The 22,848-nt window shown below is 40.1% G+C and overlaps 1 protein-coding gene across 4 annotated transcripts in view; it reads left to right on the forward strand.

Moving 5' to 3' along the window:
• The window catches only part of OSBPL8 (oxysterol binding protein like 8), a 228,010-nt gene that overhangs the window by 54,759 nt on the left and 150,403 nt on the right, over window positions 1-22,848 (forward strand). The gene's annotated exons all lie outside the window — the stretch shown is intronic.

Consider the following 22,848-nt stretch of genomic DNA (forward strand, 5'->3'; position numbering starts at 1 on the left):
GTTTCCAGCAACAGGTCATGTCTTTCAGAGTTCATGACTCTGAAACTGGGTCAGAAAGTTGGCATGAGGCAGTGACTGGCAAGCTAGAGCCATAGTATCTTTTGCTAGAGATCTGGAGGATCAGTTTATAAATTTATAATGTTGGGATGTATTACACTTGGAATCCTTGTTATCAAATGATGCAACTGGGGTATAAATAGCCAGGGACGGAACAGCCATTTTGTGGGTCTTCTGTATTCATTACCGGGACGGCTTCTGATGGATTGACTTAACTTAGAAAAGTAAGGTAAGTTATATTGTTTATTTCTACCGGAAATGCCTTTTTCTACCCTCTTTAAATGTTCCCTAGGATTATTTTGTAAATCATTGTCAGGATGATGACAACTAAACAAGAATACTTGTTGCTTATAATATTTATCCCAGGTTTTAGAAATGTGCTACTATTAACAAAAAATTGTTCTGAATCCTTTTACTACAGTCCTCCCTACCCTCGAGCAACAGGCTACTCTTAGATCTTTTTTTAATTTTTAATTTAATTTTATATTCTTAGTTTAGCGCTTGTGATGCACTCGCATACTTTATACTGGTGGTAAATTCTGCTATCTGGAGTTTTTGTGTAGATGGCTCTTATTCCACATTTTAATGAATTGTCCTTGTTAAATTGTATCCGACATTGTTCATCTCTTTGTACGTCTATCATCATCATAATCTGTCCTTTAAGGCTAGTGCATTGTAGTGTAAGATCTGCAGGGCTATTCCAGCAAAAGGCACTAAAGTGTATCCAATTTTCTGTAAAGGGGTACTCTGGCGGGAAACTTTTTTTTTTTTTTTTATTCATTTTTTAAAAATCAACTGGTGCCAGAAAGTTAAACAGCTTTGTAAATTACTTCTATTGAGAAATCTTAACCCTTTCAGTACTTATCAGCTGTATGCTCCTCAGGAAATTTTTTTCTTTTTGAATTCCTTTTCTGTCTTACCACAGTGCTCTCTACTGACACCTCTGTCCTTGTTAGGAACTGTCCAAAGCAGGAGGAAATCCCCATAGCAAACCTATCCTGCTCTTTACAGTTCCTGAGACAGAGGTGTCAGCAGAGAGCACTGTGGTCAGACAGGAAAGTAATTTAAAAAAAGAACTTCCTATGGAGAATACAGCAGCAGAGAAGTACTGGAAGGGTTAAGATTTTTAAATAAGAGTAGTTTACAAATCTTTTTAACGTTCTGGCACCTGTTGATTTAAAAAAAAAAAAAAAAAAAAAAAGTTTTTCACCTTGGTACATTCACATATATGGGATCTGCTGCAGGTCTGATGCTGCAGATTTCAGTGTAAACTGAATGATTGAACACCGCTTCAAATCTGCAGCAAATCCTGTATGTGTGAATGTGCGCATAAATTAGACTTACTGTGCACGAAGAGTGAATGTTTGTTTTAATCAAATATGTTTGTATAGTTTCTGATCTGTTAGCTCTACCCTGGTCAGCTGTATTATTACTGTACTATTATTGGAGGTTCAAGCACTTAGGAGTAACAAACCTCAGCCAGGATTGGTAGACCACCCTAAGGGTCTATTCACACGGCAGAATTTCCACTCAACCGCCCCAACTCCGCTTCCGCTTCTGTGGGGTTTGTGCTGAATTGGTGTGGAATCCAAGCAGAAATTCTGCAGAAGTGTGAATGGGAGTGTGGCTTTCATTTGTGGAGAATTTCCACTTGAAGAAATCCTGCCATGTGAATAGACCCTAAACTCTGAGCACAGCCATAGCATGTGGAAAATAGAAAAAGACTAGCTTTTGTTTTAAGCTGCTTCTTGACTTAGCAAAAGCATAAGAACAGTTTTTCTGAAGCTTCGTGAAATTGATCTCCATGGTCAAGCTGTATTGCACATGGTAATCTTAGGTTGTGTGCAGCTAAATTTAGACTATAGTGACCACCAGTGGATTCTAAAGCAGTGGAAACTTGTTATCCCGAGGGATAAATGACATTTCTCTTACTGCTGTCTCATTGGTCATATCTGGGAATGTTTGGTGCACAAAGTATGTCACCTACTGGAATACATTGTGCCTACTGTAAACTTTCCCTAGTGTTACCTCTGAAAGGTAATGTTAAACGGGTTTCCCTACTATAAACAGCTATGTTCCTTCCAGGACGTGTTTGGCGACTTACACCACACTTTTATTTGCCGCCTCCGAATGTTAAAGGGGGTGTCTGGTGACATTTTTTTTTATTTTTCTACAGTGCCCAGACTGCCTAATAAAACAATAAAAGCTTAAACATACCTTTCTTGCTCCCTCATAGCCAGTGACGCTGTTTTTTCCTGAGCCACACATCATATTGTCTACAGCTCAGCTAACTGGCAGTGCCACTTGGACACTCACTGACTAACAGGATGCCACTGTGGTCAGTGTTTGGCTGAGCGGATCTGTGACCTCACATCTACAACTTCGGAAAAACGCGGCCACATACTGAGTGCCCTGATAACTGAGGCGATGAGGGAGCAAGGAAGGTGAATTAATACTTTTATTGTCTTGTTGTCTTGTCTTGCACAATAGGAAAATAAAAAAAATAATCAGGCTACCCATTTAAACTGCTACTTGGCTTTATATCTCCAAAGAGTCGATGGGCACACTTCCCTACAACCTATGTGTGATATAACGGCATAGCAAATTTGGAATGAAGAAAGATACTGGAACAGAGTGCTGCTTATGAATGACCACCAAATGGCAATGCCATGTGTGAAGATTACCCATGACACTGTTGTTGTAAAAAAAATTAGGTACATGGGGCAAAGGTAATTAAAGAGTTGCTCCCACAAGGGGGAAAAATGTTAACTGGGTCAAGTTGTCCTACAAATAAAAACTTATTTGGAATGGTGTGCGAGAGCCAGGCCCTCTCGTCCAGCATGTACGCCTTACCTTAGAATTATAGATACCGGAGTACCCCTTTAAGTCCGCTAAGGGCGTGAAATGCTTTTTGCATTGGTCTCTTGTGAAGAGGACGTGTAACTTCCTACTGCAACATTTTACTTTTTATCTCCTGGTATTAACCATTTGCAAATGAAAACAGTTTTTTAAATGACTAAAATTTCTTGGCATTCAGGAAGTTTACACAATATAGAGGGAGATTTATCAAGGGATTTAAGCAGCTTTTTTTGCTTACAAAAGTCGCACGTGAGACTTTTTGTGCGACTTTTTGCACAGTCCTGCTCCCCGGCACCTGCTTGCATCGATTACCTGCCTGAAAGGTGTTGGGGCTACAACTGCCAGCATGTCCTCACTGTAAGGGCATGTTGGGAGTTGTAGTCCTGCAATAGCTAGCGGGTGGGTGGTAGATGTGGGCAGGTGGTCGGGGAGCGAAGCTGTGCAAAAAGTCGCAGGAGAGACTCTTTTTGCTACGTTTTTTAACTTTCATTTTCACAGGCACGGTGTGACGAGCGGGTAGGAGATGTACAGGAGGGTGACAAGCTTGTCACCCGCCTGCAGATCTCCTGCCCACACAACACTACAACTCCCAGCATGTCCTTACTGTAAAGGGCAGTGGGGGCAGGTGACAAGCTTGTCACCCGCTTGCACATCTCCCCCCAGCCCTGTTGCATGACTTCAACTCCCATTATGTCCTTACTGTAAGGGTATGCTGGGAGTTGTAGTCATGCAGTGCAGTGAGGGTGGGAAATGTGCGGATGGGTTACAATAAATGTACTAACCTATTTTCCTTCCTTGTTAACGAGGGCTTGTGAGCTTGTGTTTTTTGAATAAAAGGTTTTTACACATGTTTTTTAATTTTTTATTTACTTTACAGGCTTAGTAGTGGAAGCCGTCTTATAGACAGAATCCATTACTAAGCCAGGGCTTAGCGTTAGCACCAAAAACAGCTAACATTAACCCCAAAATATTTCCCCGGTACCCACCACCACAGGGGTGCCAGGAAGAGCCACTACCAGCAGGCTCGGAGCATCAAATATGCTCCTGGGTCTAGGCGGTAACAGGCTGGTGTTATTTAGGCTGGGGAGGGCCAGTAACAATGGTCCTCGCCCACCCTGGTAACATCAGGCTGTTGGTGCTTGGTTGGTATCGTGCTGAGAATGAAAATATGGGGAACCCTATGCGTTGTGTTTTTTTTCATAAATAATAATAAAATAAAAATGCAAAAGGTTCCCTGTATTCTTATTCCCAGCCAGATACCAACCAAACAGCAACAGCCTAACGTTACCATGGTTGGTGAGGACCATTGTTACGTGCTCTTCCCAACTTAAATAACGCCAGTGTCTGTTACTGCCTAGGCCAAGGAGCGCCATTTTTGACGCTCCAGGCCTGTTGGTACCGGCTACCCCTGTGGCAGTGGGTACCGGGGTAACAATCTGGGTTAGCGCTTGCTGTTCATGGGGCTAACGCTAAGCCCCGACATAGTAATGGACTCAGTCTATAAGACTGCTTCTACTACTATGCCTGTAAAGTAAATAAAAAAAACTCATTAAAAAAACTTTTATTCCAAAAAACACTCCCCCACAAGCCTTCGTTACAAAATGTTGTTAATCAAAAACAAACAGAATCTTAAGAAGCCCACAGCATAGACAGATCTGAAATGTAAAGAAAAAAATGGGTTTGTACATTTAGGGGGAAAAAGTGGTAAAAATATATTTAAACACATATATTTTTTTTGCTTATGTGTGCTAAGAAAATGGTATTCCAAAGTAATTTGTTTTTTGCTTATATTATGTAAACCAAATTTATCAACCCCCTGTGATAGTATGATAATTATGTCACACATAGGCAAACCCAAAATAAAAAAAAAATGCCTACAGAACTCTTACCAAAGCAATAAGATAAGATAAGATAAATGTCCCTCCCCCATAGTGTTTACATAATAAGCCAGTTCCTTCTACTATCTCATTTCTAGATTGGCCACTCTCCATATTTGCAGTGTTCCTCCTGGTAATTCCATTTAGTGCCTGTAGGACATTAATGACACCATTTAACTACTTCAGATAAATGCTTGAAGTTGTGCTGATAATCTAATTTTCCCACATTCGCCCCTTATCTAAAGGAGGTGCCATAAAACCTGATCACTTAAATTGCCACTTATCTTATGATACTGAGGTTACAAAGCAATAATCATTATTGCCTTTTAAGATTAGCTATCTCAGTCCAAGGGTATTCTCGCATACTGTTTTGGAATCTAAAGTGTAATTCGACAGCAGAACTTTAAGGCCATATTCACACGGGCAGACATTCTGCACATTTAAGGGATCTGGCAGGCACTAGGACAGCTCGGAAATGTGCCATCTCAGTGACGGCAATGCATTTCCGAGGAGAATCCACAGAATAAATAGACATTACTATTCTTTCTGCGGATGCCTGAATTGGAATTCTGCTCTGAAATTCTGCTGTGTGAACATAGCCTTAGGGGTGAATATTCCGCTCAGAAATGCTGCAGCAGAGTCCCATTGATGTTAATGGGATTCCAGTGTCTAGAAAAATAAGACATGTTCATTCTTTCTGTGAATTCCACTAAGAAATGCATTGCCATCTATGTGACGGCATACTTCCAAGTGGTCCTAGTACCCGCCAGATCATTCAGATGTGTGGAATGTCTGCCCGTGTGAACATGGCCTTAAAGTTCTGCTGCATAATTACACACCAGATCAGTAGGTGAGCATACCCTCTGACAAAGAGAGCCTGTGTTTTCCTGGCAGACATTTTAGATAAAGAACCTTTATGAATATCAATACCTTTATTTTAACTTATTATTATTATTATTATTATTTTTTTTTTTTATAGTTTTAAATATCCATGCAATCATGACCACCCCTAGAATAAAGTTATTGGGTCAGGGGAATGATAAGGGGACTATTAATCTATTTTTTGCTTTATAGCCTTGTAAAAATAAAAAAGTCAATAAGTTCAAAAGGCACTAAAGCCTCTATAACATGGAATTTTTTAAATAATTTAAAATAAAAATAATTAAATATTTAGTAAAATTTTTTTTTTTTACTTTTTTCACTCCAAACTACACTTAAGCCCTTGTATATGTGCTATTATGTTGAACATATTTCTGGAAATATTACACAACTCTTCAAACATTTGACCGCACTTGAACCAGGGTTGGACCTGCTTAACCCGTCAGTCTTGTTGTCCAGGTTTTTTGTTGGAGGAAATAACTGTCTAGTGAGTTAGCTGATTACAAGATAAAACATTGTTAGGGTGCATTCATACCACGTTTTTGTAATACAGTTCCCGTAAACGTTTTCAATGTGAAAACCATACGGAACTATATTGAAAACCGTATGCCAAAAGATGCATCCCGTTGCATCCGTTTTGCATCTTGTACGGTTTTGTCAGTTTTTTTTTTCCTGTCTTGAAAACCGTAGCCTAACCATGGTTTTTGGTCCAGGTGAAAAACCGTATTAAACTGTTAATTTTATTTTTTTAACATGTGAGTCAAAGGAAACCGTACAGAACCGTATGTGTGTATGGTTCCATCCGGTTTGCACGTTTTTTTTTCCTTGGAATTTCAATCAAACAAGTGGAACTTTATTCATAATGAATTGAAAGATTAATAAAAACATATACTTTTTTTTTTCCTTAAAAAACAGATGCAACCGGACATCATTTTTCAAACCGTATACGGGTTAAAATTTGTACACTCGTTTTGATGATCAGTCTGGTTAAACCTGATACGGGAACTGTATTGCAAAAACGTGGTGTGAATGCAGCCTTAGATGTGTTAGTATTTGGTGGGAACATAAGCATGGAGAGATGCAATTGCGCATTGGACAGTCGGGTTGCTGGGGCAACTGCTGAACAAGTATAGTACACACCTTATTATATTAATGGCACCCAAACTGCTTTTCGGTAACAGTTGGGGTGGCTTCATCCTACTATTTATAAGGGTATTTGTTCATATTAAGAGGTCTCTCTATGCCACTTTTCATAATATATATCTAACATTACAGTACAACAAAAACGGAGAAACATAGCCGCGCATCCACCATTTGTATTTTGATCTATTTGCTTCTCACGAAACCCAGAAAAAGGAGATATAAGGTCCTTCAGCCAATGATATACATGCCCTTGGAGACAATTTTACAAAATAATAACTCTACTGAAATCTACCAATGAGGCCACAGAAAAACGCATTAAGCTAAAATGTATAATTTTATTATTAAAGATAATAAGAAAAACAATGCCTCACAGTACAGTGCTCAGAAAGGTGTCAGATATAGCACTGAATAATGAACACACAACCAAGGGAGGGGGTTTGGGGTACAGGTGAAAAACCTGACCTGACCAACCCTACCTAGTCTAACCCCTTGCCCTCACTACAATAAGTGTGGACAGGGAGTAGGGATAATATAAGTCACATAAACATTAAGAATAAACAATGCAATGACTTAATATGTATATATTCTTACTCCTAATGACCTACACGTTTCACCCTTACTTATAGTTAGGGGTTCATCAGGGCTCAGGGGAGCAGTCAACATATCACAACAGATAGTAATCAATAAAACACTATATATAAAAAGTGATAAATAAACAAGTGAAGCACACGTGATACAAAGGCATAATAGCCGCACATTGATACTGAGTATATGATAAATAGATATATGAAAAATAGATAAATCATTCCAAACTGGCCACAAGTTTGTAGAAATGTGGATCCTTAATTGTACTATGAGTAGATGAAGAATACGTCCCTTGTCCAAAGCAAGTACTGTGAAAATAAGATCACAAAACCACCTGTCAATGTCCCATACTTTAACAAAAATAATAACAACAGATACATAAAATGTATATAATAATGTGTACCTCCAAATGTAATTAGGTATGCATGAAATAGCCCAACGTCGTATTACAGATATAACACCCCAGGGATCACTGTTTGCCACACCCTGGGTTAATGAAAATGCTAGGACCTGATAAATAAATACACCAAAATTAACTTAGGTAAAAATGCCAAAAATTCATAATAACACCAAAAAATAGATAATAAGCCAGTCTTACCCATGTATGATGGATAATGGACTAGGAACTGATGACTGGTGTGGCACACCAAATACAATGATACATAATATTAGGCCAGAGATACTATAAAGATAAAGACATAAGAATATGTCACTGTCTAGACTATGTGGACATGAGCATAAACAGTATGGGCAAATACAAGGTAGAGCTTACCCCCTGACCAGATGATGCAAAGCGTCAGGACGAATCAAGGTGGATTGTGAATAGATTAGAAACACTTCCAACAGAGCACTAGAAATAATAATAAATAAAGCACCATGTGACCAACAGGTGTTATTACTACCGTACCACTATAGCCCCTATAGTACGAACAAATATAGTGTAATATATATATTGCCTACCCTAATACAGGATGCTTAGAGCGTCAGGCAGCCCAAGATACATGATGAATATGATGATAAGGAAACCTGGTGTCACCTCCCTAATGTGGAGGCTTCAGAGGAGACGATAACTCCTACAATGGGATAATGTAAGGGGAATATAGTTACCAAAGGTACAGGTCACATAATGTATGCAAAACCATGCAGCCACAGTGCACTTACCCAGTCCCTGATGTCCCTTGTGTGGACTCAGTATGCGGCGTCAACACTGAACGCCGCGAGTCTGATTAAAAAGCCGCGGGACCGGAAACGGAAGTGACATAAAGTATGTCACTGCGCATGTCCAGGGTTAGTGGAACGCAATGCGCTTCAGACGGCGCATGAGTGGTTAAGCAAACCCCAAAGCGAGGCTTGGATGTAGTGCATGTCACCCCGCGCATGCGCCCTTTACAGATATCAGGAAATCAATATGTGGGACGTATTAGAGGATGAAATCTTGACTCATAGCCAAGGATGATGTACATATATAAAAAATAAATGTACATAAACTGGGCCAAAGTGGAAATATTGATAGAGTATAATGAGTACGATCTAAGAATGGTAACATAAGATAAAATGATGCAAACAATATACAGTAAATAATAAATGTATAATTATAAATAAATGGCAGGTGGGTATAGACACTCAAACTAATCGGAAGGTGTATGACACTAGAGGTGGAAAATGTAATATTTTATACTACATAAGAAATAGCCATAACTACATCAAATGAAAGGACAAAAAGATAGCTGGTCATTGAGACCATAGGGGGTGGTAGTCTTTAGCCGGTATATCCAGCGTGTTTCGGCTTGTAATAATCTTTTGTCCAGGTCACCGCCCCTAATGTCGGGTTTGAGAACTTCAATGACCTGGAAGTCTAAATTAAAGGGGGTGTCCACATGATGCCTGAGCATATGAAGCGACACCGGTTTCTCCCTCTTATGTCTGATGTCACTTATGTGTTCGAGTACCCTACGTCTTACCTCCCTCATGGTCTTGCCAACATAGCTTAAGGGGCAGGGACAAGTGGCCAAGTAGATAACCTTACTTGTCTTGCAGTTCGCATAGTCATAGCACTTGTAGATCTTATTAGTGCTGGGGCTAAGGAATTCTTTGGAAACACGCATGTATTTACACGCCTTACATGATCCACATTTAAATGATCCGGATATTTTGCGGTCAAGCCAAGTTCCTGGACTTCTTGGGGGAGTGTACAAATTGTGTACCAAAAAATCCCCCAGATTTTTTCCCCTCCTATATGTGATTCTGGGTGTCTCTTCCACTAAAGAGCCTACTACCGGGTCCGTCTTGAGAATCGGCCAGTGGTTAGTCAAAATTTGACGTATCTCCTTAGCCGCTGCATCAAATGTGCCAATGATTCGAGTTGGAAGGTCTTTGTCCACTGCCTAAGGTTTAGAAAGTAAGAGTGTAGATCTGTCCAAATGTTTTGTTTCTATATATGCCTTTTTGAGAACCCTATTAGGGTATCCTCTATGTTGAAATCTGCTGCGTAACTCCTTAGCCTCATGATGGAAAACTTGTTCCGAGGAGCAGTTCCTTTTGAGCCTCAGGTACTGTCCCTTAGGGATCCCATTTCTAAGGGAAAAAGGATGGTGACTGGACCACATGAGTAGGCTATTACCAGCTGTAGGTACACAGTTTGTAGACTCCCCCAAGAAGTCCAGGAACTTGGCTTGACCGCAAAATATCCGGATCATTTAAATGTGGATCATGTAAGGCGTGTAAATACATGCGTGTTTCCAAAGAATTCCTTAGCCCCAGCACTAATAAGATCTACAAGTGCTATGACTATGCGAACTGCAAGACAAGTAAGGTTATCTACTTGGCCACTTGTCCCTGCCCCTTAAGCTATGTTGGCAAGACCATGAGGGAGGTAAGACGTAGGGTACTCGAACACATAAGTGACATCAGACATAAGAGGGAGAAACCGGTGTCGCTTCATATGCTCAGGCATCATGTGGACACCCCCTTTAATTTAGACTTCCAGGTCATTGAAGTTCTCAAACCCGACATTAGGGGCGGTGACCTGGACAAAAGATTATTACAAGCCGAAACACGCTGGATATACCGGCTAAAGACTACCACCCCCTATGGTCTCAATGACCAGCTATCTTTTTGTCCTTTCATTTGATGTAGTTATGGCTATTTCTTATGTAGTATAAAATATTACATTTTCCACCTCTAGTGTCATACACCTTCCGATTAGTTTGAGTGTCTATACCCACCTGCCATTTATTTATTTATAATTATACATTTATTATTTACTGTATATTGTTTGCATCATTTTATCTTATGTTACCATTCTTAGATCGTACTCATTATACTCTATCAATATTTCCACTTTGGCCCAGTTTATGTACATTTATTTTTTATATATGTACATCATCCTTGGCTATGAGTCAAGATTTCATCCTCTAATACGTCCCACATATTGATTTCCTGATATCTGTAAAGGGCGCATGCGCGGGGTGACATGCACTACATCCAAGCCTCGCTTTGGGGTTTGCTTAACCACTCATGCGCCGTCTGAAGCGCATTGCGTTCCACTAACCCTGGACATGCGCAGTGACATACTTTATGTCACTTCCGTTTCCTGTCCCGCGGCTTTTTAATCAGACTCGCGGCGTTCAGTGTTGACGCCGCATACTGAGTCCACACAAGGGACATCAGGGACTGGGTAAGTGCACTGTGGCTGCATGGTTTTGCATACATTATGTGACCTGTACCTTTGGTAACTATATTCCCCTTACATTATCCCATTGTAGGAGTTATCGTCTCCTCTGAAGCCTCCACATTAGGGAGGTGACACCAGGTTTCCTTATCATCATATTCATCATGTATCTTGGGCTGCCTGACGCTCTAAGCATCCTGTATTAGGGTAGGCAATATATATATTACACTATAGGGGCTATAGTGGTACGGTAGTAATAACACCTGTTGGTCACATGGTGCTTTATTTATTATTATTTCTAGTGCTCTGTTGGAAGTGTTTCTAATCTATTCACAATCCACCTTGATTCGTCCTGACGCTTTGCATCATCTGGTCAGGGGGTAAGCTCTACCTTGTATTTGCCCATACTGTTTATGCTCATGTCCACATAGTCTAGACAGTGACATATTCTTATGTCTTTATCTTTATAGTATCTCTGGCCTAATATTATGTATCATTGTATTTGGTGTGCCACACCAGTCATCAGTTCCTAGTCCATTATCCATCATACATGGGTAAGACTGGCTTATTATCTATTTTTTGGTGTTATTATGAATTTTTGGCATTTTTACCTAAGTTAATTTTGGTGTATTTATTTATCAGGTCCTAGCATTTTCATTAACCCAGGGTGTGGCAAACAGTGATCCCTGGGGTGTTATATCTGTAATACGACGTTGGGCTATTTCATGCATACCTAATTACATTTGGAGGTACACATTATTATATACATTTTATGTATCTGTTGTTATTATTTTTGTTAAAGTATGGGACATTGACAGGTGGTTTTGTGATCTTATTTTCACAGTACTTGCTTTGGACAAGGGACGTATTCTTCATCTACTCATAGTACAATTAAGGATCCACATTTCTACCATTGTGGCCAGTTTGGAATGATTTATCTATTTTTCATATATCTATTTATCATATACTCAGTATCAATGTGCGGCTATTATGCCTTTGTATCACGTGTGCTTCACTTGTTTATTTATCACTTTTTATATATAGTGTTTTATTGATTACTATCAGTTGTGATATGTTGACTGCTCCCCTGAGCCCTGATGAACCCCTAACTATAAGTAAGGGTGAAACGCGTAGGTCATTAGGAGTAAGAATATATACATATTAAGTCATTGCATTGTTTATTCTTAATGTTTATGTGACTTATATTATCCCTACTCCCTGTCCACACTTATTGTAGTGAGGGCAAGGGGTTAGACTAGGTAGGGTTGGTCAGGTCAGGTTTTTCACCTGTACCCCAAACCCCCTCCCTTGGTTGTGTGTTCATTATTCAGTGCTATATCTGACACCTTTCTGAGCACTGTACTGTGAGGCATTGTTTTTCTTATTATCTTTAATAATAAAATTATACATTTTAGCTTAATGCGTTTTTCTGTGGCCTCATTGGTAGATTTCAGTAGAGTTACTATTTGCTTCTCAGCATAATTTCAAAAACTAACAGGTTGTTAGTATACATTTTGATCAAAAAGTACAAGCTCAGACACCACGTCAAGGCCACCTAGTCAGAGTGGGTCCCTAACCTGACACTGGCGTAGCACCGTGCGGCGACCACCGCCTCCGAGACACCGGGGGAATGACCCAGTGGCCAGGCAGCCCCACTGCTCCCTGAACAAGCCCCTGGCTCTGGGCCGCACCACCCCACAGAGAAGAAAGCATCACAGAAACAACAGTTTCCACAGAGAACCACACCAGTGTGAACACTTACCATGTGCTTCCTGACAGAGGGCTGGGAGAATGTAAGGAGGAAACCCTTATTCAGTCTCCTCCTAATTAAAAATGCCTGGGCCGAATGGGTGGAGTGGAGTGCTGGCCATGGAATAAGGGAGAGACTACAAATGTACAATACAAATAGAGAAACATTACATTACAGTTGTAGTCATATGAATATTTCAAAGGCCTTCAGTGACTGTGAGCTTTAATGTTTCATTTTTTTATTCTTGTTTTGTGACTCCTAATTTTAAATGTGGGCAGCTCCGTTGCTAATGGTATATTTTTTAGTCTCCGGAGTTTACAAGTGAGCTCTTTATATACACGGTGAAGGGTTACTCTGTATATTTGTCTGTAATTTTCACATTCTCTATGTGCATGTTTCAGGATTCTATAGTTAGTCTATGAAGCTGCGATGAGATGGGGCAGAAGCACTGATCAGTAGGAGTTTGAATACCCAGACCGATCAAAACTGTATGCGACATGTCAAAGGTGTTTTTTTTTTTTTTTAAGGGACAGTAACACTTTAAAATGTACCTGCCATTTAAGAAATTTTTTTTCCATTGTCCTATAGACAAGACTGAGTGGTCACACCTCAAACGATTATTAGAATGGGTGGGGAGAGAAGTGTGTGACCGAGGCAATCCCAGAGACTTACTGTGTAAGTTTGGTTCGATAGCACACCCTTATACTTGCTTATTCTAGCGATCAGTTGTGATCTGAAAATTCAGACTGCGACTGATCAAAACTTCTGACATGTCTGTACAACATGTAAAATTATTATTTTTTTTTTTGTGACCGTGCCCATTTGAGGAAGACCACATAAGGTTTGCATCCGAAGACTGCCACTAAAGGGGACATGTTTACTAGTGCAGCATTGGACCTTTAACTTATAAAATGATGATCTCTTCGCACTAACGTAGAACCTTAGTATAAAAACCCTCCCAGAGGCTGGAGCACCTGTACAGAGTGTGTGTCCCCATGGTGGATGTGTCATAAACAGTTAGTATGTAACGTGGCTAGAGTGGGAACACATTATTGCACAGATTGGGAGAGGGAACTTATGTATGGAACTTGAATGCTGCTAAAATGCCACCATGCAGCAGTGGTCAGATCAGGAGATGCCATTGCGGTACTATAGGAAAAATGCCATATATACGGTAAATGGCTTTCTAGATGTCCTTATATTGTGTGCTGGAGTTTTGATCTCTTGGGGTTTTATTGGCAAACAAAAATTCACTCTAGTCTTTCTGTAGTTAGGAGCCTGATCTAATATGACCTCATATCCATGTGAGCACTTGTTGAAATGGGCAACATTATCTCAACAACATGCTGAGAATGACACTCACATGAGCAGACTGAAGTGTTTGTGTATAGACTGGAAATAGTACATGAGATCAAGTCTGGAAAATGGGAAGTTAGGAGAGCCAGCTCTGGAAAGTTCAGCAGCTCCTGTTACTCTGTTACTTGTAAGATGACATTTAGGTCAAGAACAGATGACCATTGTGATGCCACAGTGATGTGTGTTTGGGGCTTAGTAGTAATTGTTCTTTAGTTCAAGGGTCTATGTACACATACAGTATCCTGCACATATTTCATGCACAGGATTTGAAGCTGCATATTTCAGTGTAAACTAAATGAACACAGAATAAAGTTGACAACTTTAAATTCTGGGCATCAAATATGTGCAGGATACTGTACATGAAAATACAACCTAAATGAGTTTTCTGGTTTTGCAACCAGAATTGATGGCCTATCCTTAGGTGCGCTGATACTCAGCACTCCCGCCAGTCAGATGTTTGCCCGGAACACGGCACCCACAAATACAGTTAAAACAGACCTAAGCAGACAGCTCTGCACAAGATCCCAGCACCACCACTACCTGTTATACTGATGGCCTATTTATAGGCTAGGTCATCAGTATCAGTATTGTTGAGGGTCTGACTCCTATCTAGCGCCACTGCCAGTCAACTAATTAAAGTGGCAACTGTGCTTGTATGGGTGCGTTCTCTATTACCATACCATTCAAGTCCCTTCCATCCACTTCCAAATGATGAACTGCAGTATCAGGTACAGCTGCTACACAATGTACAGAGCTGTGTAGGGCATCCGTATAAAAGTCCCATAAGACTCCTTAATGCTGTTTAACTGAAGCTTTAGCCCCTTTCATGGCTATAACAAAATTACCATTTTAAATAAGTAGATTATTGCATCTATAACAAACTGAATATTCCACTGTGTTTTCTGTGTCTGTGTTTTACCTTGCCTAACAGCTGTCAGCCGAGAATCATTACATTTTCCATTTCCGAAAGGTTTCCTGTGGAGCGCTTCCTTTTGCTGTTGGACTCTTTTTTTATCCTGGACGGAAATTTTCTTAAATCAAAGTAAACTGTGCATTTGTCTGTAATGTATTGCTGTCAGAGATTTTTTTTTTTTTTTTGGGGGGGGGGGGACTTTGTATGCTATTTTTCGTAACCCTTGCTATGCTGGCAACTAATAGTTTTCCCTTTTCTTTGCGGATTAAGGCCCAGTTCATATCACATTTATACTTTCTGCCACAGATATACTTTGGAATAATTAAAAGGTGTTCAAACGCATACCACAGCGTGCCAATAGACTTTAGTAGCTGTGCAGAAGGTATTCAGCTCTCCTCCTACATCCTGCTGCGCACGGACTGGTACAGACCGTACCCAAGTGCAATAGAGAAAAAACTGATGTCCAGCGCTGCTCCCGTATAAAAATGGAATTCTTTATTCAAACATATACACCATGGGTACAGAAGATAAGGTAGTCACAGGTAACGCGTTTCAGCCCACCAGAGGGCCTTAGTCATACAACATTAGAATTAGAATGAATCCTTTTAAAGGTTCCAGGGGGGGGGCAGGGGGGGTGGGGGGGGGGGGGGTTTCAACTCCTCCAGGGATGGGCGAGGCCTCCTCCCCGTCTGTCCAGGTGCATGTTTAGCGAAGTATAAGACAGGCTTCTTTAACCATTGGGGCACCGCTACCTTCCATAATTCATTCAGAACCACAAAAACACATTTTTAAATATTAAAATGATGATAATATATGCCAAATACTTTAAGCACTGGTAAGTTGTTCATGGGTGAGTTATTCTTTAAATGAGTTTCTATTAAGATGATAACTGGTATCCTCCAAGAACACACATTACCGCACACATAGCCGCACAATGTGTATAGGTTATTACAACCTAAGAATGAAACTGACAAATGGCACCTGGCATATTGATCGTTCAATAAATGAAACTTTATTTCTTGCACTATATTGTATAAATGCCAAGTGTACATCTGAGAGTTTCCATGTGGTATTTAAACTCATGAATGATATAGCACTTAATATTTTTTACATCATACCATTATTGAATATTGTATTATTTGTATGCTAAAAACAGTGCTATTAAATTATTTGAAATTGTACCTAGAGGAGAAGCTTCTCACTGACAGTGTAATGCATCTACCCTATATGAAAATGTATATATGTTGCATGCAGGCAAACAGCTGTCAATATGAAATAATATAGATATCTAGTCTTTTGTTCAATCCCTTCGGTGTCCGACTTCCCAACTTTAATATCCAGTATACTTCCCTATCCAGAAGTTTTTGTTTGATGTTGCCTCCTCTGATTGGTAACGTGATCCTTTCCAAGCCCAAGTCTTCTGTACCCATGGTGTATATGTTTGAATAAAGAATTCCATTTTTATACGGGAGCAGCGCTGGACATCAGTTTTTTCTCATAGGCTTTAGTGGACCAAACATGGCCTACTTGTTACTATACACCAACATTCCAAAGACAGAAAGTCACCTGCACTGTAATAACACCTGCACTTAATAAATGTCGACACAGCTGAGATGCACTTATAAAACCACAGCAAAGTTCAATGGCAGCTATAAACGTATACAGAGTATGAGCCGGAACACTCAATTTCAATTTCTTCAGGTTCCGGTAAGCTTCCGATGTTGACGAAGTGCCAAGTGGCGTAATACGGTCCGTTGCCGGCGTCTGAACTCCCCCGTTACCATCTGCCGCCTCCCCGCTTCGATTTTAAGATAACATCGGAAGTTTACCGGAACCTGAAGAAATTGAGTGAGTGCTCCGGCTCATATTTTATATACCTTTACTATGTTTACCATGCCTTTTTTTTCTCTTTTTTTTATCATAAAATATATACCGACATTGGCAAACAAAATACTACAGGCTACATTTGTTCTATTGAAGCTTGAGTCTGTGCCACGGTAGCTTGAGTCTGTGCCACGGTATGTGTTTGAATACCTTTTTGATCGAATTCTAACACAAGCCCGCGGTGGAGAACGTAAAGGAAGTTGAGTTGTTCTTCCCAGGCTGACCACATTGCTCTCTGCTGACACCTCTCTCCATGTCGGGAACTGTCTGGAGCAGGATAGGCTTGCTATGGGGATTTGCTCATACTTTGGACAGTTCCTGACATGGAAAGTAGTGTCAGCAGAGAGCACTGTGGTCAGACTGAAAAGAACTATACAACATGCTCTAGAGCATACAGCAGCTGATAAGTACTGGAAGGATTAGGGTTTTCTTAATAGAAGTAATTGACAAATATGTTTAACTTTCTGGAACCAATTGATTGAAAGAAAATAGTTTTCCACCGGAGTACCCCTTTAACACCTTAGATAGAGTAATGTTCAGAAAATCCTACAGAACATCTCTGAGAATTGCATTTTAATTCACATTAGTATAGGACTTCTGCTTCAAAGCTTCTTTTCATTATAACCTTATACACACAGGGAGGGCATTTATCATTATATATACACCGTTTTCACTGTCTATATTGTGCAATCTTTTATGCGCAATTCCGTTTTTTTGTGTAATTTTTGATGAATGCAGGAGATTGCACCTGTGCAGAGTGTAACCATGGTGACCATACAGCTTAGAATACCACTGTATGTGCAGGGATGGAGAAGGAGGTATGGCTGTTAGGTCTATGTATATGTGTGATCATGTGTATGCAGCAGAGCTGAGTATGTAATTGTGTATATGCAGCAGGGCTGAGTGTGTGATTGTGTATATGGAGCGGAGCTGAGTGTGGGACTATGTGTATGCAGCGGAGCTGAGTGTTTGCGTGGTCATGCATACACATAATCACACATTCAGCTCTGCTCCATACACATGCCGCACACTAATTTCTTCTACATGTACACAGTGTTTACCAACCAGGATGCCTCCAGCTGTTGCAAAACTGCAACTCCCGGCATGCCAAGTTCTGCAACACTTGGAGGCATTTTCGTTGGTAAACACTGATATAGAGGTAAATGGACAGATTGAATTTAAAAAAAATATGTAATTTTGCTAAACAGACATTGGCCCTCATTTACTAAGAAAATCGGGTTGTAAGTCTATGTTGCTTTCTTACCCGACTGCTTTTTTCCCCTGGTATTTATTATGTCGCATCCTGTTTGTCGCACGTGGGTTTTGTAGGTTTTGGTTTCCAACTCCTCTGAGCTGTCGGGAAAAAATCCACAACAATTCAACAAATTCGGGTTGGAAACCTTAATAAATACGTGGGAAAGCTCAGAAATGTCGGGTAACGCCCCTTTTTCGGGTTTGGGAGAATCCACATCGGGTCCGTCGGGAAAAAATGTCGCATAGTGTCGCAGACTGGCGCCCGATGTCTACGACATGGCGCAGACAAAGATGCGACAAAAAAACCCGACAAAAGAGGTCGGGTTTAGAATAGTAAATGAGGGCCATTCTGTGTACTTTATAAAGATTTATGATTTTACTATTGTGCAAGAGTTTTGTTCGGCACACACTGCTGCTCCGGCACTTCTAGCTATGTGAACAGTGTATTGTGGGAAAACGCCACAGGTCTGTTAAGTGTGAGGTAGAGAATGGGGGCGTTTCTATGTTTGCGCAAAATTTATCAAAGGACGTGTGCAATTTTTGTAAATTTTGAGCAAGAGTATAAATTAGACAAGCAGTGTAAAGGGGGGTAGATCTGTGTCTACAATAGACACCTAATGATAAATCTCCCCCACAGAGAGGTGGTAACATAGTGAATGTAGGATCCGTGGACACAGCCTCTTAAGCCTTATCTCTGAAGTGGAACAGGCAACATTATGCTCCATCTTAGAAGTACTACAGATTACTATATTACAGCTCATGGTACGTTCTAAAATTGAAAGTACTCTTAAAGATCTTACACGTTAATTCTCCATGTTCTACTATTTTGGATGAGCCCAGTAAGAAAACATTATTACATCCGTGCTTTATTCTCTCCCCTGGTAATAGTTTAATTTCTGTTCACAGCCATTGAACTATGATGTGTTGTGCTGCTTGAGCTAATGTCTAACCGTAATATCAGTTGATGATTGAACAGTTGTCTATTGCAGTCTCCTGTGGATAGGACGTTTGTTCTGTCAGCAGAGACACACACCTTGAATTATACCCAGCAGGTAAACTAAGAGTCTTCTGAGGGGTTGGTGATTGAAATAATATTGTAGTCTGGATATGTGTGCAATTGCTTATCTGTGCATAATATTTCTGTAGATAGAATGCTTTATACTGTATATATGTATGTGGCTCTTGAGATGGGAGTGAATGTGAAGGCTGAGTGTGCCATTTTTGACTGCAAATGGTTATAATGAGTTTCTTGGCTTATGCTGTATTTCTGTTACACAATTATGTCACTCAGGGCATCCAATTTAGCCCTAAATCACAAATGCAGCTCTACACTATTTGTTCATACTCTAAGGGGAGGGGGGAATTGATCATCTCCTGTGCCAGTGCAAAGTGGCAGAATTGTGCAAAATGTGTGTGTACACACTGCCCCGTGTAAGAGCACTCTAAGGCTGTGTTCACATTCTGCACGGAGATTCTGCAACAATGAGTCTTATAGCATTCCACTTCATGGATTTGGCGAATGCATACCAAGCATACCAAGACATGTTGGACAATTGTATGCTTTGTAATGACAGTTTGTGGAAGGTTCTTTACTGTTCCACCATGACCACAAGGTCCATAAACACATGGTTGGTTGAGATTGATGTGGAAGACCTTGACTGGCCCACACAGAGCCCTGGCCCTAATCCTACTGAACATTATTTCATGAAGATTATGAGCCAGGCCCTCTCATCCAACATCAGTATTAGACTGCAGAAATGTCCTTGTGGATGAATGGGCAACAATTCCCAGACCCAGGACTAAGGGGGCCCGCTCCCGAAACACTGTTGCGTCCATGGCTGGGAGAGTTGGACAAAGGCAAAGACTGAGCTTGCCATGTCTGTATATACTGTTTGAGTGAAAGAATAACCTACAAGAAAATAAAGACCCTAAAACAAGAGATCTTTTTATTCGTGAGTGATTGCCCGACTGGGCATTTTATATGAACTAACTGAATGTCTAAACTGAATATCAACAATTTCCAGACTCACTCCAGAATATTGACGAAAGTCTTCCTCGAAGAGTGCCAACTCCATATTAATGCCTATAGTTTAGAATAGGATGTCCTAAAAGCTTCTTTATATGTGCAGGTGTCCATATAGTGTGTCTCCTTAAAGGGGTTGTCCAAAGCTCAATAAGTTAAAAATGTAAGCAACTTCCTACTATAGTTTGTGTTTCAATCTTTTCTTTTTTTTTTCTTCAGAATTGTCACCTGCTGTCAATGAATGTAAACCTCAATATTACTCACAGCTTAGGGATTTTGCTAGGTTGTAGTAAATTTTAGCCTATTATTTGCACAATAGCAACCACACAACATCCGATCCAATGTTAGACTTCATTAAAGGGGTACTCCAGTGAAAACCTTTTTTCTTTTAAATCAACTGGTGGCAGAAATGTAAACATATTTGTAAATTACTTCTGTTAAAAAAATCTTAGTCCTTCCAGTACTTATTAGCTGCTGAATGCTACAGAGCAAATTCCTTTCTTTTTGGAACACTGATGACATCACAAGCACAGTACTCTCTGCTGGCATCTCTGTCCATTTTAGCAACCATGCATAGAAGATGTATGCTAAGGGCAGCATGGTGGCTCAGTGGTTAGCACTGCTGCCTTGCAGTACTGGGGACTTGGGTTCAAATCCCACTAAGGACAACAATAAATAAAGCATTATTATTATTATTATAATAACGTCAGCAGAGAGAACTGTGCTCGTGATGTCATCAGAGAGCATTCCAAAAAGAAAATAATTTCCTCTGTAGTATTCAGCAGCTAATAAGTACAGGAAGGATTACAATTTTTTAATAGAAGTAATTTACAAATATGTTTAACTTTCTGCCACCAGTTCATTTAAAAGAAAAAAGTTTTTCACCGGAGTACCCCTTTAATGCTTTACACGCAAACCAAATGTTTGTGCAATGCTATCAATGTTTGTGCCCAAAAAATTGGGAAAGCCGCACTTTTTTAAAATTATTTTAAATAAGACTTATGCAAAAAAAGTGAGACTTTTTTACACTACTTTTCTAGTCTGTCAAGCACTGATAAATTAGCACCCCCTTCCCCTTGTTTTTACTTAAACACATTACAATTACCATAAGTTCTTTTTGTAGCACCAACATATTCTGTAGCACTGTACAGAAATGTTATATCCTGTGGTCACAGTGCACAATCTAATTTCTTATGGCTTCAAATCTAAATTTTAAATTAACATGCATGGTGGGATTTTATTAAGCTTTTACATCTGCTTTTAGGTGTAGAAAAGTCATTAATTTTTGCAAAAACAATAGTATTTAACTGTAATGATCCACATAACCTGTGGACAGGTGTGGCACTAGTTTTGAAAGAAAGCAGTCATGATTTTCTAATCCAGTATAATCCCTTGAACATATTCTTGAGAATATTTAGGACTTTTTTCAACTTGTAGGCATTATTAGGATTTGTACACAGGTTATAGTTGAAGAAGTAGATTTTAGGTTTGCGCTACTTATTTGTATAGGTATTCCTACCATGACATACCTAATACAAATAAAACATTACATCCAATGGTTTACTTATGCAGCCGCACTGACCTCCTGAGATGAGATATTCGATTGTATAACCTATTTATAAGCCATGTTCCCTTGTATTGGAACCAAGCACAAGTTCACAGTTAAGTGGAAATTCTGCTCACTTTTTTAAATTATTTGCTAAATGTTGCCTTACCTTGATCCTTTTATCAGACTCTCTCCATAGTTCTAGGTCTACTCATCATATATCATGCTTTATTTACTAAGCAACCAGAGTTACATCTCTTCACGACATAACACTATGCAGTGTAATCTATCTTTTCAAAGTGTTTGATTTATGGGCATAAATGTTCCACTCTAATGCAATCCAGTGAGAAGGGCCACAGGACAGTTGTGCAAGGCATTTAAATAAAGTTGTAAAAATTTTTTACCCTGTTTAGGACACAGGGCTTACAGGTATGCCCTGCTTCCCGAGTCCTTAAGGACGGAGGGTGTACCTTTACGCTGTACGGGTGGGTGTACCTGTACGGGAGGGGACTGGACCAAAATGCCTGTTGAAATTATTCAGCATGCATCCCATGTCGGTGCGGGGGGCCCTGCGTCCTAAACAGGGTAAAAAAAAATTTCTACAACTTTATTTAAATGCCTTGCACAACTGTCCTGTGGATTGCATGTCGGTGATTGCTACAAATCGCCTGTCAATTCAGGCCAGCGATTTGCAGCGATTTCGGCTCTCAGGTGACCTAATGACCCAGAAAAAGAAGGTGATCGGTGGTGTATCATACACCACCAATCACCTTCCATACTGTACTGAGAGGTGGCTGTGTTGCCACCCCCCAGAACAGCCATGATTGCAAAATCACCTATCACAGCAGTATGGGGGAGGGGGGAGGAGGTTGAGGAGCAGCATGCTGCTCCGTTCTGCCCACCATTTGCTTTTCATCTGGTAAGCAGGATGGAGCCCTGTGCTGCTTCTCCTCCTCAGTAAAAAATAAATGCCCCATGGCACCGTTTTTGTGCCCCCCTGGCACATTAGAAGTTAGGGTCAGTTTTAGGTTAGGAAGGGACAGTTTAGGAGT

This window comes from Hyla sarda, chromosome 4, assembly GCF_029499605.1.
Source record: "Hyla sarda isolate aHylSar1 chromosome 4, aHylSar1.hap1, whole genome shotgun sequence".
Lineage (NCBI taxonomy): Eukaryota > Metazoa > Chordata > Amphibia > Anura > Hylidae > Hyla > Hyla sarda.